This window comes from Thermobia domestica, chromosome 17 (genome assembly GCF_964235325.1).
Source record: "Thermobia domestica chromosome 17, izTheDome1.hap1.1, whole genome shotgun sequence".
NCBI classification, from domain to species: domain Eukaryota; kingdom Metazoa; phylum Arthropoda; class Insecta; order Zygentoma; family Lepismatidae; genus Thermobia; species Thermobia domestica.
In genome coordinates, this window is record NC_137470.1 from 93,955,875 (window position 1) to 93,972,466 (window position 16,592).

The window sequence follows — 16,592 nt, forward strand, 5'->3', positions numbered from 1 at the left end:
AACTTTCTGCAATATTTGACGGTTCTCTCTCCCCCTGCTTCTTCCTACCTTCAACGGAATTTCCCATCAAATAACGCACATTTGAACAAATACTGTGTCCCAGCTAAGCCATTTCCGTTCCGTTTCTTCATTTATTTTATTTCGATTATTTTCCAGTTCCTGTACAGTTCGGCATAGTTCAGTCGGTAATGCGTCTGACTACGATTTAGGCTATTCAGGCGGTCATGGTTCAAACTTCGTGCAGAAAATTGGTTCAATTTTTTAAGGGCTTACGTGTATGGTGACAGAGGTGAATTCAGCCCCCTATTAAATTGCGTGTTTGATGAACCAGTACTCTTTTTATGTTCTTTAATTTATGTCACAAGTAGATGACGAGCACTCTTGCTAGACTTGCATTCCCTTGATATCATTCATTTGTCAAAGAAACAAGGATGGTGTGCCAATGTCGCCCATCAGACGAATGCTTCTACATTTTTCTATCCCTTTCCAATGACATAAGTAATATTGTTCACGAGACCAGAAAATTCTCTTCTCGTGTCTTGTTTCGAAAACCCATACTTTCTAGAGACACAAGACTAGACAATCATTCAACTAAATAAGAAAAGACAACAATTTTACGAGACGAGACGAGACCTACGCAGAAATAATTATTCTCACCAGACGAGAAACTTTATTTATTTGTTCAAGATAAAAACACAAGGAGAGATTGGAGCCTCCAGTCTGAGGTGACATCGGCCCTTTAGGACTGGAGGAGGAACTTCTAGGGCCTAGAGAGAAGGGACTATCCCGGCATGCACCCGGGGGAACTGAGGAAAACCAGGGAAAACCACGGTCAGGAAAGTCGGTCGGAGCAGAGTTCGTGCCCACGTTGGAACTACCCAAATGCGTGTAGCAGTAGGGATGAGCACGAGTCGAGTACGATTCGTCGGCTCGATTCGACTCGAAACTCGACTCGAGTTTCGAGTTGAATGAAAGGTAATTGTCTCGAGTCGCGGACCGAGCCGAGTCACTATTTTTGAAGTCGAGTTTCAAGTCAAGTCTGATAAATGGCTTGCTCGATCAGCTCGTTTAACTCGTTTTGAAATCATGGCATGATTCAATTGGAAATCGAAAGCCATGATAAATGTAAGCAATAATGCGAAATACTTTTAGCGTTGCTCAAGACCAGGGGCACTGCTCAAATCTCGTCTCGTCTCGATAATTAGACGACAATAGATAGATAACGAGACATCTTCAAATGTCATGAGCATTAGTAAAGTATATACCTAGATACTGTAGTTCTTACCATCAAGACTGAGACCTGCACGATCGAATTTTTCAGCCCAAGAAGAAGTTCAACCTGGGTAGTTATGCCAACTGGCTGGGCTCGGTTCAACTGAACGAACAGCTCGAGCCGCCTCGGTTTGGGTAAGCCATCGGCTTGGCGCAAGTAGTCGATGTCTTGAGCTGGCTTCATTGGGATGAGCCGTCGACTCGGCTCAGGTGAGCCATCGACAAGGAGCCGGCTCGGTTCGCCTCGGCTAAACTAAGCCGATGGCTCGAGCCGGCTTGGTGGGGTGAGCCATCAGCATGGTTTGGTTCGGCTTAGATGTGCCATCGGCTCGATTGATTGATTGAAAGGATGGAGATGGGCGTGTCGACAACGAGGTCTTCTGCACCCGCCTGTGACACTTTAAAAACAAAAGAAATCAAGGCACAATATTCTAGTAAAATTATAAATACAGAGCGCATAATAATAATAATAATAATAATAATAATAATAATAATAATAATAATAATAAAAAGCATTCAATTGAGGGAATAAAATATCATAGCATTGAAAAAATGTGCAAACTCAATACACGAACAAAATGACTGGTTAGTACACAAAGCATGTTAATCTTCTCTGCCGGAGCAGCTCGACAATAGGTAAAACACACGTGGAGTAGCCCGTAATCAGTAGTGAATATGACTGTACATGGTATAAAAGATAACACAAATGTTATGACAAGGATAAAAAAAGCACAGTAAGACATAAGCAGTGGATAAAATTAGAAATAAATTAATTAAAATGTGGAAAAGATCTCATAGAGCAGTCAGGATCTGGGCATGTTGGAGCAAGAAAAAATCTTTGGGTATCATCGTCTCCCAGCAAAGTAGACGGATCAGGTGGTAGTCCAAGTCGGGCTTGCTCAGGAGCAGTGACGACGCCAGAGGGGGGCAAGCGCCCCCCTAGTAGCTACTTCTGCTCCCCTGACTGCCACCTAGACTGCCCCCCCGACTCCTACAATCTTTAAACATTCTATATGTAGTATTTTAATAGTATCAACCAATCTCATTGTCAAATTGTTAAGTCTACTTTCCATGCATTTACTATGTGGCAGATTAGTCCTCAAGCTTTCTTCTTTGAGCGTCTGGGTATGCACGCATAATTCTCTTTTCTAATTTAAAGCCTTTTGAGGTAAATTTTAGGTATAGGCCTACCTCTTTCTTATGATTTTTAATTATTGTGCCGAGCGAACAATAGTAGATTTGGTCGACTTGTTTTTTTTCTCATTGGATCAACTTCGATTGGAAACAAAAGAAAGGTAAAACCAGTTACGTAACTTGTTTGTATTTTTCCAGGTTTGAAGTTTTAAGTTTCATACTTTGTTTTATTTAAAGGTTCTGTAATTCATTTTTCTGAAACATTATTCTCGGCTTTCAGTATTCCGACGACGTGCTTATAACAGCTTAGTTTGCAACTACCAGGGCTTATTTTTTTGAAAGGGATAAAAGAGTTGTGTTTTCTTTTCCTGCAAATGATAACAATAAATTTATGGAATTAAATTGATTCCCCATAAAACGTATTGTCAGAGTGCTGATCTTCCGTTAGTAATTGGTATATACTAGTGCTCCCTTACTTATTTTATTTCAAAGTACTGACGTGACGTCTACCATATTGACTAGGAACTGCTGAAAAATTCGTAGCCCAACCCAGAAGGAGTGCACATGGAATGGTGAAGTTCTTCTACACTTCCCCCGAGAGTCAATATACTACCTTGTACAGCGCTTCAATTTTTGCAGAAAAGTTAAAAAATCTGACTATTTCCTCGCACCACTGTTCGTAGCACTACCCCTATCAGATCTAAAATGGCGTCCTTTCAAGTGTTCTTTAAGTTAGAGAAATAAGTACAGGTAATAGTTAAGACGGAGCTCAATCTGCGGAATAACAATGATGATCTAGACATTGAAATCCTAGATTATGCAATGTTAGTTGTGTTCGCAGGGGCTTGATGGACAGGTGTATTCCCTTGAAGGAACAGAACTCCTTTCTTTTCATTTACTGCGGCGTTGAATTTTGAATTTTTCTTTCAGTTTTGTGAGTAATGTAGAGATTCTGGATTAAATATCTGACCGTTGCGGAGGTAGTCTATGAGTACGACTCCATACTTATCCCAGAAGAATGTTGCAAACAGTTTCTCAACCTACTTCTGTGTTTTGAACTTCTTGGGGCGATGGAGAAATCAGTGCTACTACTCCATTGACTGTTGTTTCGATTCGGGATCATAGTGGTACACTCCGCATCAAAAAATTGCGACAGCTAACGCCGTGCAGTTAGGCCACCCAATATACACCTTCTTATCTCATAATCGTGCCAGGTAAAGAGACCCCCCTCTCTCTCCTCTTTTCTTCTCTCCTATACTAAAATTAGCTAACAACATGAGCGCAATTCTTATTTCAAACTACACATGTATTAGTTTCGATAAAATGAAATAATAAAACCGAGACGAAACAAGATTCATAAGTTGATGTAGGGAGAAACTCAAACACACACAATGAAAAATTGAAACCAATGGATGTCTATTAAACTGAAATTCAGAAATAAGACAGAGAGAGAGAGAGAGAGAGAGAGAGAGAGAGAGAGAGAGAGAGGAGAGAAGAAGAAAAAAGGAAAGGGAGAACAGATAAAACTGTAGAATTCAAACGTAGTAAGAAAATAAGCTAACATTATAAAGTTCCGTTTCCAGAAATCCAACAGTAATATAGAAATAACGTTTGTTTTTACATATTTTTGCAGAACTATTCGAATATATAGACGATGCTTTAAACATTCATTATGTCTCTTTCATAATGGATAGCATACTCAATTTCAAGTAGAACTGTATATCTCCGAGACACATCTAGGATAATGTCAAAAGTTTAACACACATGCTTTGTTTCCGCGTGGTTCGATTGCTAATTCAGTAGTGTTCATCGGACGTACTGTTCCAAAATACATTCTAATAAACCCAGTAGATAGCGTTGGTCATATCCTCCATTTCAGACTACTAACGCAAACTGAACAAAATAGCAAGAAAAAAACCGAAAAGAAAAGAGAAAGAAAGAAAGAGAAAATAGAAGAGTTCTATTTTACTGCTAAATTTTTATCAGAAATACCCTATATTAAAAGTCCAAAGTGTATCGTAATGAAAAGTTGCAAATGTTGGAGAGGAAAAGTTTATGTTCTTCATAGATGTAGCATGTTTCAAATTTCAACGTGAAAAAAAAAACACATTGAATTATAGGATGAGAACAAATTTTGTGTCGAACTCGTATAAATAAAATTTTGTTTTCAAATAACCAAAGTAGTTACCATTTTCCAGTCTTTTCCGAAGATTTATCTGTTCCGAATATCCAGCATTGATTTCATCTCTTACGGGTATAACGTAATTTGCACTGATAAAATGACACGCTAAGAGCTCAAACGGATCATCGTGTCAGTCGGATGATGTTGGTTAGGTTATAGACCACCATTGGGTCGAGGATTCAAATCCGTAGTGACCCGGTAATTCGACAGACTCGGTAACCCAGATGATAAAAGAGAGATTTTACTTATTCCCTTGCGTTTAAACAGTATTTCTGTCACAGGTGACCAGAACTGGAGATGTTATCCCCAGAGCACGAAAAACACGACGCTGAAGTTCCCAGTTAATTAGATGCTCCAGACCAGGTATATCGGCCTCTTGCTCCGTTTTAACTTTGGAACATGAAGTACGTGTGTGTGAGGGAGGCAGAAAGGGGGAGAAGTGAAAGATGCAAAGACAAGATAGGGAAACATCAAGAAAGAGATAAAGGGGGACGGATATAAATATGAAACGTACTTATCATTATAGTGTATGATATAGAACGCACACACTGTTTATTCGAACTATCGCCAGTGATGCCTTGTATGTTCTCCATCAGAAGATAAATCTCTTCATCCATTATTTTATGCGAAAAAATCATATTACCGGATGAGGAATCGAACCAAGATTTTCCATTTGAGAGTGGCCCGTTACCACTACACCACCGATCGTTTTAGCCAAACTTTGTTTAACAAACGGCGTAGTGTTTCTTTCTGAGAACGATAACACGAAAAGTGTATACTGCAGATCAATGATGTCTTTGGAATGTCCTGGTAATTCCCTTGCCCTTTCCCAACGAGCATTCGTAAATCGTCTTTATCACGATACAGGTGTTTGCTTCCACATTCTTATGTATTGTTTGTCCATTATGATAAGTCGATTCTTTACAATCACTTGTAAAAAATTAACTTTGGCGTGAACAGGATTTGAACCTACGTTCGATAGCTGTATTATTCATAAGGCCATTACGTTACCCCTACACTATCATGCCATCTGAAATTACAAGCCAAATATTTCTTACTTTAGCTCTGATCTTTGGAACGAACCGGTTTCTTTTTGTAACGTTATTTGCACCAAAGTGAACAACGAAATTAATTTATTCGACGGCCTAGAGAGAAATTAGCGTCCACTGATAAAGGAGAAACAAACAGTGAAAGAAAAGATAGAGAAATAAAACATGTTTTGCAGTAATTTCGCCATGCAAGTTCAAAAGTACGCAAATAATAATAATAATAATAATAATAATAATAATAATAATAATAATAACCTACAGCATATTATAATATTGAAAGTAACTATGTTTCTGACTCCTAATATCTTGAAGCACGCGACCGATCTCGTCAAAGGACCCCGCACTTTTCTTATGGAAAGTGGCTTTCGGCTAATGTTGTTGAAACTTCGCTGGTTGATAGTTCTTAACATGTGGATCAAAAGTCTCAATGGGCACAAAGACGGAAATCCACTCCTTCCCCCCAAAAAACCGCCTCCAATTAGCTGGGGGGGATTGAACTGATTTCAGCATGTAAAACAATTTGTTGTTTTAATCAACTCAACAAGGACCCCAAACAACCACATGTTAGACTATCAAACTACCCCACTTGACACCACCCTTTGCCCCCCACATATCCCCCCCCGCGAATTACCTTACGGATGTTCCATATTACTGTAGTTTATAGTTGCGCGTATGTGTTGAAATACCTACAGTTTTGGTCTCACCGACGATATAATGGGTTTCACGTATCGCTGATTACGAATCTGAGGTGAGAGTTCTAGAATTCAAGATGGAGGATCAATATGGCGGATCAAAAACACGAAACTCCTGAATGTAGTCACAAATAGCTGTTTACTAGGGTATTTTGGGTCGTTGGTTACGAATCTGAGATCAAAATTCTTGAATTCAAGATTGCAGATCCAATATGGTAGATAAAAAGATCGAAGCCACAAATCGTAATAGACTAGAGGGTTTTTAGATCGCTGTTTAAGTACGCAACATTCCTTGATACTTCAGCCACCATGTAGAATTATTCTGCACCCTTGCCCTTTACCAAAACCTACCACAGATATCTTAATGCTGAACGGTGTTAAAATAATTCATCAATTATCTGTTCATTATTTTCATCATTTCGGTTTGCAGCATCTAATGTGGTACTTAGCAGTGAGTCATCGGGATATCTAATATTCTGTAAATGTCGTGCATGGCCTAAATACCACAAGACACTTGCAACGTGCGCACATGTACCAAATGTACGAGCACCGCTTTGACATGTACAGTAGTAACCTTGAATAACATTTTGATCATAATCCTGGTCATTGTGTTAGTAGACAGAGGATACCGCGATGCAATTCCTTTTCTGGAATATTCAGGAATTGATCATAGAATGCCCGCACTCCTACTACCGCGTGAAAGACAACTATCAACAGAAGATGCTAATACTTCTCGACTAGTTAATAAAAGTCGATGGATAGTCGAGGCAAGAAACGGGCATCTAAGATCTGTTTTTAAGTTTCTAGCACAAACGTTGAATCTGCAACATGCAAAGAAACTGAACACTTTCTATCGCATAGCTGGAGCTATTTTGAACAGATACCATCCCGTTATTTTCATGCAAGATGCAACCATTGAATTAGCTAGAGAAATGAGAAATAGGTCAATCATGCCGAACGTTGTTAAAGCAAGAGTGGAGGTAGATAATCTTATTAGAAGGAACGGTCAATGGGTACCACTGAATGATCAAGGCCTAATTGATTTATCTATACTTAAACTACTTACGAGATTTGACTGTAGGCACATATCAAGTAGATCTCTCATCCTCTTACGTCCAAGATAAACTAATACGAGATAAGGATGAGCAATTCCAGCTTGACGAAAACGTAACTGAACCGGGATTCCTGCTCTCTCTACTCAAGGTTCCGCAATGCAACTAAGCATCAAGTTTTCATAGCATATGTAGCTAATGATGAAGATGACCAGGATTATGATCAAAATGTTATTGAAGGTTACTACTGTACATGTCAAAGCGGTGCTCGTACATTAGGTACATGTGCGCACGTTGCAAGTGTCTTGTGGTATTTAGGCCATGCACGACATTTACAGAATATTAGATATCCCGATGACTCACTGCTAAGTACCACATTAGATGCTGCAAACCGAAATGATGAAAATAATGAACAGATAATTGATGAATTATTTTAACACCGTTCAGCATTAAGATATCTGTGGTAGGTTTTGGTAAAGGGCAAGGGTGCAGAATAATTCTACATGGTGGCTGAAGTATCAAGGAATGTTGCGTACTTAAACAGCGATCTAAAAACCCTCTAGTCTATTACGATTTGTGGCTTCGATCTTTTTATCTACCATATTGGATCTGCAATCTTGAATTCAAGAATTTTGATCTCAGATTCGTAACCAACGACCCAAAATACCCTAGTAAACAGCTATTTGTGACTACATTCAGGAGTTTCGTGTTTTTGATCCGCCATATTGATCCTCCATCTTGAATTCTAGAACTCTCACCTCAGATTCGTAATCAGCGATACGTGAAACCCATTATATCGTCGGTGAGACCAAAACTGTAGGTATTTCAACACATACGCGCAACTATAAACTACAGTAATATGGAACATCCGTAAGGTAATTCGCGGGGGGGGGGATATGTGGGGGGCAAAGGGTGGTGTCAAGTGGGGTAGTTTGATAGTCTAACATGTGGTTGTTTGGGGTCCTTGTTGAGTTGATTAAAACAACAAATTGTTTTACATGCTGAAATCAGTTCAATCCCCCCCAGCTAATTGGAGGCGGTTTTTTTGGGGGAAGGAGTGGATTTCCGTCTTTGTGCCCATTGAGACTTTTGATCCACATGTTAAGAACTATCAACCAGCGAAGTTTCAACAACATTAGCCGAAAGCCACTTTCCATAAGAAAAGTGCGGGGTCCTTTTCAACATTGATAATTTTCGTGCTCTGGAAGCGTTTTTATCATTTCATTTTAACGGTAAAATATAGGGGCAGGAGGAGGGTTGATAAATAAAAATGAATAAAACGTAATTACTCTTGAACCACCAGACCGATCTCTATCAAACTTCCAACATAGATAAGGTTTGGATCTGGGACGACTTTTATCATTTCAGTTTGACGTTGTAACGTAGGGCCAGAGAGAGGGAGATATATGTAAAAAAATTAAAATGAAAGTGACTGTCTTTGTGACTTCATCACTCTTGAACCACCCGACCGATCTCCATTAAATTTTCAACATAGATGAAGTTCGGGCCTAAGATGGTATTTATCTATTTACTTTGACGATATAACTTAGGTTTGAGGGGAGGGAGGGGTTAAAAAAATAAATTAAACTTAACTCGTGAAACATAGGGTCAATCACAATCAAATTTTTAACATAGATGAGGTTCGGGCCTGAGATGATTTTTATTGTTTCCCTTTCTGGGGAGAACTTGGGGAGGGGAATGGGAGAGGGAGATATATAAAACTAAATAAAACTTAACGACTCTTGAACCACCAAACCAATCTCGATCAAATTTTCAACCTAGATGAAGTTCGAACTTGAGATGATTTCTGTCATATCACTTTGACGGTGTAACTTAAGATATGGGGAGGGCGAGCGACATTTAAAAAAGAAGGAAAAATTACTGGTGTAAGTGGAGAATTATCATTTTTGGAGTCACTGACATTAACAGTGACGCATATGATGCTGTTTAAATCCAAATTCAGCCCCTCAACTTCGAGGAGGGTGAGACATAAAAATGAACGAAATAATCAATATCAGTGTGGAATTCATAGTTTCTCGGCTCGCTGAGATCAACAATGACACTGCAGATGCCGTGCCCCACAGCATAGGGTGGGGAGGGGTTATATAAATCACATCGAAAATAACCGCTATCAAAGAGCATTTTAGTAATCCTAAACAGTGACTGAGTAACGGAACATATTACTATTTTTCTCAATTTAACCCAACGAAGCGGGTAATTGATGTTAATAATAATAATAATAATAATAGACTACTGTACTGTGAATGTGAACATTTATTATTATTATTATTATTATTATTGTTATTATTATTATTGTTCACGTAGCTTTGAACTAGGACGTCGAAATTAGTGCAAAATATGACAACTTCAAGCACATTTGCTTCAGTGTAAGTAGCCAAAGAGCGCCTTTCGACACAGTAAACATGTGAGAAAAGTTTAATTATGATTTGTCATATTTTTGCCCATTACTCCCATGTACTCGACGCGCTCTGTGGCTGTCCCGCACCATGGTCAAATAGTAGCCGGGCATAGGGAAACCTCAATTGTACCGGAATGCGAATGAATATTTTCTAATATATGTAAATTGAATTAGAGTGCTTTCAGTAGATCCGACCTGCGAATTGAGAAGACCGGCAAAAAGTTGCCAATGCCAGTGATCTCAAATTGCTAGTACTGTTCATCCTAACTCGTGCAAAGAGAAACGTCATCTCTAGTGCAAGCGGAAAATTTTTATAGAATAGTGGGCACCAAACTTATGAAGCTTCTGAGCTACCGTATCGTTTTTAAATCCCACTGCGAGCTACTAATAAAATGAACTACCTACTTTTTCTTTTTAAAAAAATACGTTTGTTTATTGCCTGTAAACTTACGTTTCTAGTAAACATGAAATCAAACTAAGTGAGCATATGTCTAATATACACATGAAAAACATAACTTGCACAACCCCTCGCGTATACAATCAACTGTGAGATGAGGCTGACAATGGCAATTACGTGAGAGAAACAAGCAGTTGTTGTCGTCAGCGCCAGCTCAGTGGATGAATCAAGGTTAGCCAACCCGAACGTTAACGCTATTTACCGAAAATGTCCTCGCGAGCTACTAGTAGCTCGCGATCGACGCTTTGGCGATCACTGTTGTAGAAGCTGCATTCAGGGAAGTTACAACTATATCAAGTGCAATAACACTGTACAAGAAATTTAAACTTTTTTCTGTCCTTCAAATGAAATTATGTGGTTTTAACTAAACGACAGGTGCTGAATTCGTTGTTTGAAAACAAAATGTCCCATCACGTCACTGTTTTTGCTGGGCAAGCTACAACACATTATACGAAATGTGCACTCATGTCCAAAAGGATTGTCGCATATCTATAACTGTCTTCTTGCAAGAATATAATTTGATAATGATTTTGCAGGGTCTGATACGAAAAAGATTTATATTACGAAAATTAGAATGAGTAAAACAAAATGTTGCTAAACGGACAAAAAAGTTTTCATATTATTGTTCTTATTTACTGCTCTTTTAACATGAGACTTGCCACATACATGAGACTTGTTTTTGCCGATTATACACATACTAACATTGTAAAAAATACCAGGCGAATTCGTTATCAAATTATATTCCTACAACATATTTATAGACATGCGACAATAATTTTGGAAATGCGTGTACATATTTACATATATTTACTATCCAATGTAGGCTAGGTAGCCGTATTATACTAATATTAAATTTTGTTAACTTGCACTTTAAAATACATTTGTTGGTCCTTGCGCTTTTAGACATCTTCCGGAGTCTCTCTGACGATAGACCAGCAATACTCAGCAAGCATACTTTCAGTCCATTTTCCACTATAACGCTTTTCAAATATGGTAATGTCCTGATGATACTGTTCCGTGTTCATCACTTACTACGCCGAGGTTTTGAGAAAAAATCAAGATGTGAGTGCAAAAAGTATAATTTTAATGACACGTTGTATCCCGTGAGTTGATATCTGCGCACCGTGTTACTAACAATAGCTTGAAAATTTTCATCCTTTACATTTCCAAGAAAACCGAAACATACCGATTGAAATGACAGCCAAGCTAATTTGTCAATTTTAGAGAGTTTAGTTTTAAAGTCTTCATCCTGTATGACTGTTTTAATCTGTGGATCAACAAATACTCCTTCTTTAACTTTTGCCTCGCTTAAGTTTGGGAATTTCTCCTTAAGGTGCATGAAAGCAGTACCTTCTCTATCTAGTGCGAATCTTCATCAACCCAGGCTTGATATCTAGTGTTGGCAAAAATATATCTTGAGGATTCATTATTGGTGTACAAAATATGTTCTTGGTGCCGGGAATTAAATCTTGCCTTTAAGGCCAGTATTTACGGACATAGTGGTTTGCTTTGTCACGGCTATCCCACTCATATAAAAATAACAATACTTGATGTATTCTTGTTGCATTCTTGTGAGAATACCAATAACTATCAAATCCCCACACACATGTCATTTGATTTTTTTATATATTCAATGAAGTCCAATGTCGCATTCGTAACTTCATACGTCTCCTTTGTATGAGACGCATAGCCTACAGAACAAATGGGTGAACATTTCTAATGGAGAAGTACTGCCTTCAGACTTAGTTTCGAGCTGTCAATAAACAAGCGCCAGTCGATGGGATTGTATTCATGTCCAAAAGACTGAAATAAGCCACCAACATCTTTGCAATAAACAATGCCTCCATTTTCAACAAAATAATCTTCAAACTTACTTTGTCGTTTTCTAAACAGACTTATTTTAACATCTTGAGCTAAGAGATTCCAACCTTGAAGCTTAGAGCCCAACAATTACATTTTTCTTTCACGAAGATTTAAGTCTCGAGCAAGATCTTTAAGTACTTCCTGTGTGGTCAAATGAGGTAACGACAGGTATGTCGAAGGTTCAAAGTCTATATCTTCTCTGCTTCTTAAACGTCTAAGGTATCTTCTTCTAAATGAATAGTGTAATGTTCTGGAGCTTTAGGTACTGGAAGATCTTCACTCTGGGGAACTAATCAGATAGTTGTATTTAAATTACGGCCTGAATCTGATGTTTCGATTTAGAGGAAAAACCCTTTACATCTGTCAAGCATAAGTAACAGTCAGTTACATGATCTATTTTTCGCGTCAACTCACAGGAACAGTAAATTTCATAGAATTACGTTTTCCTTGTAGCTTGTGTCCCAAATTCCTGGAACACGTAGTGCAACATACGTGTGGGGACAAAGACTTATCCTGGTCTCCAGCTTCAACTTGTAACGCCCCCGTCCGCAGGCTATCAGACAAGGCGCCGAGAAACCAGTCCAACTAGCCGCAGAGGGAGCTTTACACGAGGAAGAACTACTAGAAAATGTGGTCAAAATTATTAATCGAAAATACAAGGGGGAAATATAAATCACACCAAAACAATATAAATATAACAAATGACAACACACAAACTATTCCCTTTAAATATACAATAATTACAATCAAATCCACTCGTAGATACGGTAATCAAATTGGATAAATTCAATTCTTTAGAATTAAATCTCAAAATTCTCAAATAAATGACGTTAATCTCAAAAGTTATTTAAATTTCCAAATCTAAATTCAAAATTCGACAATCTCAGGCAATTCAAGGACCTTTAACATACGAGTAGATATAATTCATTTCAATTGCAACACTTCTCAAATACTATTATAATCGGATGAAGATTTCCTTTTAGTTCTGAGCCAATTAGCTTTCGATCAAAATTCTAGGAAAATAATATTTTCCAAAAAAAATTATTTAACCTAATTTTAGTTTCTATTAGAGAGCCTAACTAGTCCGAAACAAGGTGTTATTAATTTTCTCAAGCCTGGAAATGTTATTACTAAAAATTATCTTCTCAATCTAGCAGCAAACACTGACCTCAAACAATATAAACATGTCAAACAGTTCAAACACGAATATTCTATGAGTTCACTTTACCTTTCCGAAAAAGAAATTTAATATAATCGTAACTGATCCATGAAACATATCAACCAAACAGTTTGATTGAATTATCAATTTTCTTAGCATTGACCTGAAAAGAAGAAAAATATCACATTTGCACTTCTAAGGATTTGGGTTAAATCTCGCCACCTTTTCTCCCCTGGATTTTCCGTTAAACCTGCTTAATTTTCTATATTGAATTCCTAATTTAACCCGGTTGGAGTACAATAGACGACCCACTTGAATATTACACAGACGAGACACAAACTAGGAAGAAAAATTAGTATTGCACTCACCTTTTATTTTCCGTTAATTAGTTACCTCCAATTTATTTTTGTTCTCCTGGGCCTCAGATGTCTCACTCTTGCATTAAACAAGAATAAACCAATTTACAGGGAGGAAATATGCATTGCAGTTTAACCGGACCGATTTTAATAGCAACTTCAAATAACGGTAAACATCCAATCAAACGAATAACGAATTAATTAACAAAGCATTTTGAACAAGAAAACAAAATTAATTCTTTTAAATCTTGTTTCGCTTGGCTAAATACAACAGAGAGAACTCAGCCAAGCCTCCCATGTTTACTCTTACACTTTCACTCAACACAGCAGCTTGAAAGTTGAGAAAATTGCTACACTCACTAATTCTTGCTAGAAATTTCACAATTAAACACAGCATATTCCTCACTTGCACTGGTTATTCTTATTTTCACTTCCAACTCGAAACACAATATAACAGCAAACTACTCAGACTTGAAGAAAGAAACGAAATAAAATCGCCCTTTTCGAAGTTCTCTCATTTTTTCGTCAATTCCCGAGATCCTCCCCGTCCAAGCAAATACAGCGAAAGTCAGCCTGCACAAGCATGCTGATCACGACCCAAAAAATTTAACATGCGCAAGAGACCTACATGCGCAGATGGAAAAACGTCCTTGAGGCGCTAGACCCCGAACGTAAAGGAAACCTTCTCACACAAATCTTACTCTAAACCTTTCTTTTAACAATTTCGTTCGAACAAGAGCCCTTGAATCATTTCTATTTTTTTTTCTTCAGGCGCTTGTATATACAGGTAACGGGATCGTTACAAACTCTACAGCAAAGTACAGTTCATAAGCTTTTTTCACTAAATATTTAAGGCTCCATTTTTGAGTTACAAATGTAAGTTTACCAGACACATAAATCGCCTTTAGATGTCACTTAATGGGTCTTTTCAGTTTGCAGTCAGTCAGAAGTAAGATGGTGTCCGCTCAATAGAAGGCGTGTTGTGTGGTGCAGTTTCCAAAGATTGACTCACTGATTTCGGTCCAGTGTGCTTTTCGTTGGCGTTTTGGCATTGATCCGCCTGCACCCAAAAACATTCATCGTTTGTATCGCCAATTTGAAGAGACAGGATGCTACAGGATAACTGCTGTAAACACAGATACATTATGTAAAGTTTATGATGAATATAGCTATCGACTAGATATTTTTCGTGCTGCTGCTGGTGGAAACATAGTATTTGTAACAGCATAGATCATCCATCTACTTGAAGTTTTTGTGAATATTTTGCAAATTATTCCATTTTTGTAGTATGCTTTTATCAATATATGGACTTTCAAAATCAGTTCATTCATTTCAGACACCCTGTATATGTGTGTTAGTCAATGACATAATAATGTATCAATTGAAAACGTTAGCTTTGCTTATATTGCAATGTCTGTGCTGACTTTTGCACACAAAACGTGAAATTAAGCTTCTGTATGTTGCACAAGAAACGTCGTCACTGAGCAGCATATGAGATCACACGACTTCCATCAATTTGCAGGAAGAAGAGCTACGTTAACAACACTGTCCTAATTGCATCTCACTATTTTCGGGAAGCTCCCTTAACATGAACTTCTATATTATGAAAAAAAAAAACAACATTTTTACGTTCTATGTGTACAGAGCCGGGCCTAGGCAACTTGCCGCCCCATGCAGTGACATCATCAAGTATGTTACTCCATCAGAAACAACGAAGGAGAGAGAAAGTCATTCACACTTAGAAAGGCCTAAATACTACAAATACAACCTCGTTGTGATTGTTTTTTCTTTAAATAATAATGTATTATGATAGTGAAAGTTAAAGCAGAGACACCTGCAGAGGAGAAATAGTAATCTTTTTTATAGATAGTATTTTTTTTATATATAATTCAATATAGAGCTTCAATTTCAATAAATCAGTTTGTAATCCATTTCAAGTATCTCTTTTATCTTTATTTTCCTTCTACATCTATTAAAAAATTAAAACTTGTTTCCACCTCAATGATAAGGAACTTGTTCATGACAAAGACAAGACTAGTTTTCATATCAAAACTGTGGTAACTAACCAAATGGAACAGGTGTTCGCTACTGTTTGTGAATTGAGTTCTTGTATTTGAGAGCAATCAAGCAATTCATGCTGGAATTTGTTTGACCATTTGCTTTAGCACTGTCCATGTGACCTTAAACTAATAGGACCTACATGAGAGCTCCTTCGTGGCTAAACGGTTAGCGTAAGCATCTTTGGCGTGGGAGTCCCGAGTTCGATTCCCTGCGGGGGCTCATGTGGTTCGGATTCCACGTTAATCCGTAGGTCCTGTCTCATATAGCCTTCCTGCTGAAAGGGACGTTAAACTCAAAACTCAACGAATTACATGATTTATGAATGTAGTGTTCAAATAGGTCAGCTTAGTAAATTTAACAGCCATTATCATGAAGTCTCGCGTATTCCCATAAGATTAATAGAAATAGAAATGAACGATTAATGATTACTGGAAAATTAAATATTAATAGTCTTGTACTAAGAATCAAACGAGCAACCTCTACACCAGTTGCACACACACACACACCTTACTTTAAAGGTTCAAAGTCATTATACATACAACAGATTCCGAAGAATCATTCAAAAATATCTAAAAATCGATAGCTATTGTTAATCTGCGACAATAAACATTCCCTCATTCCAATTATGTAACTAAAAGTTTAATGTTTTAACTTCGTGAGTTTATAATGCAGAACAAACATTTCCAAACCTGTAAATAATATCTGTAGAATCGTTGACAGTATTCAATTAGAAAATTACTAGAACCATTCGCAGATAATTAAAGCTAAATTCAGTTCTTATATTTTTAAGAACTGGTTAAAATTCTAATAGGAGCCCTGTGCTGCCATCTGTTGAGCGCTTTTCCCATTTTGACGCTATTCATACAAGTTACGGTAAAATCATGTAATTGAGGGTT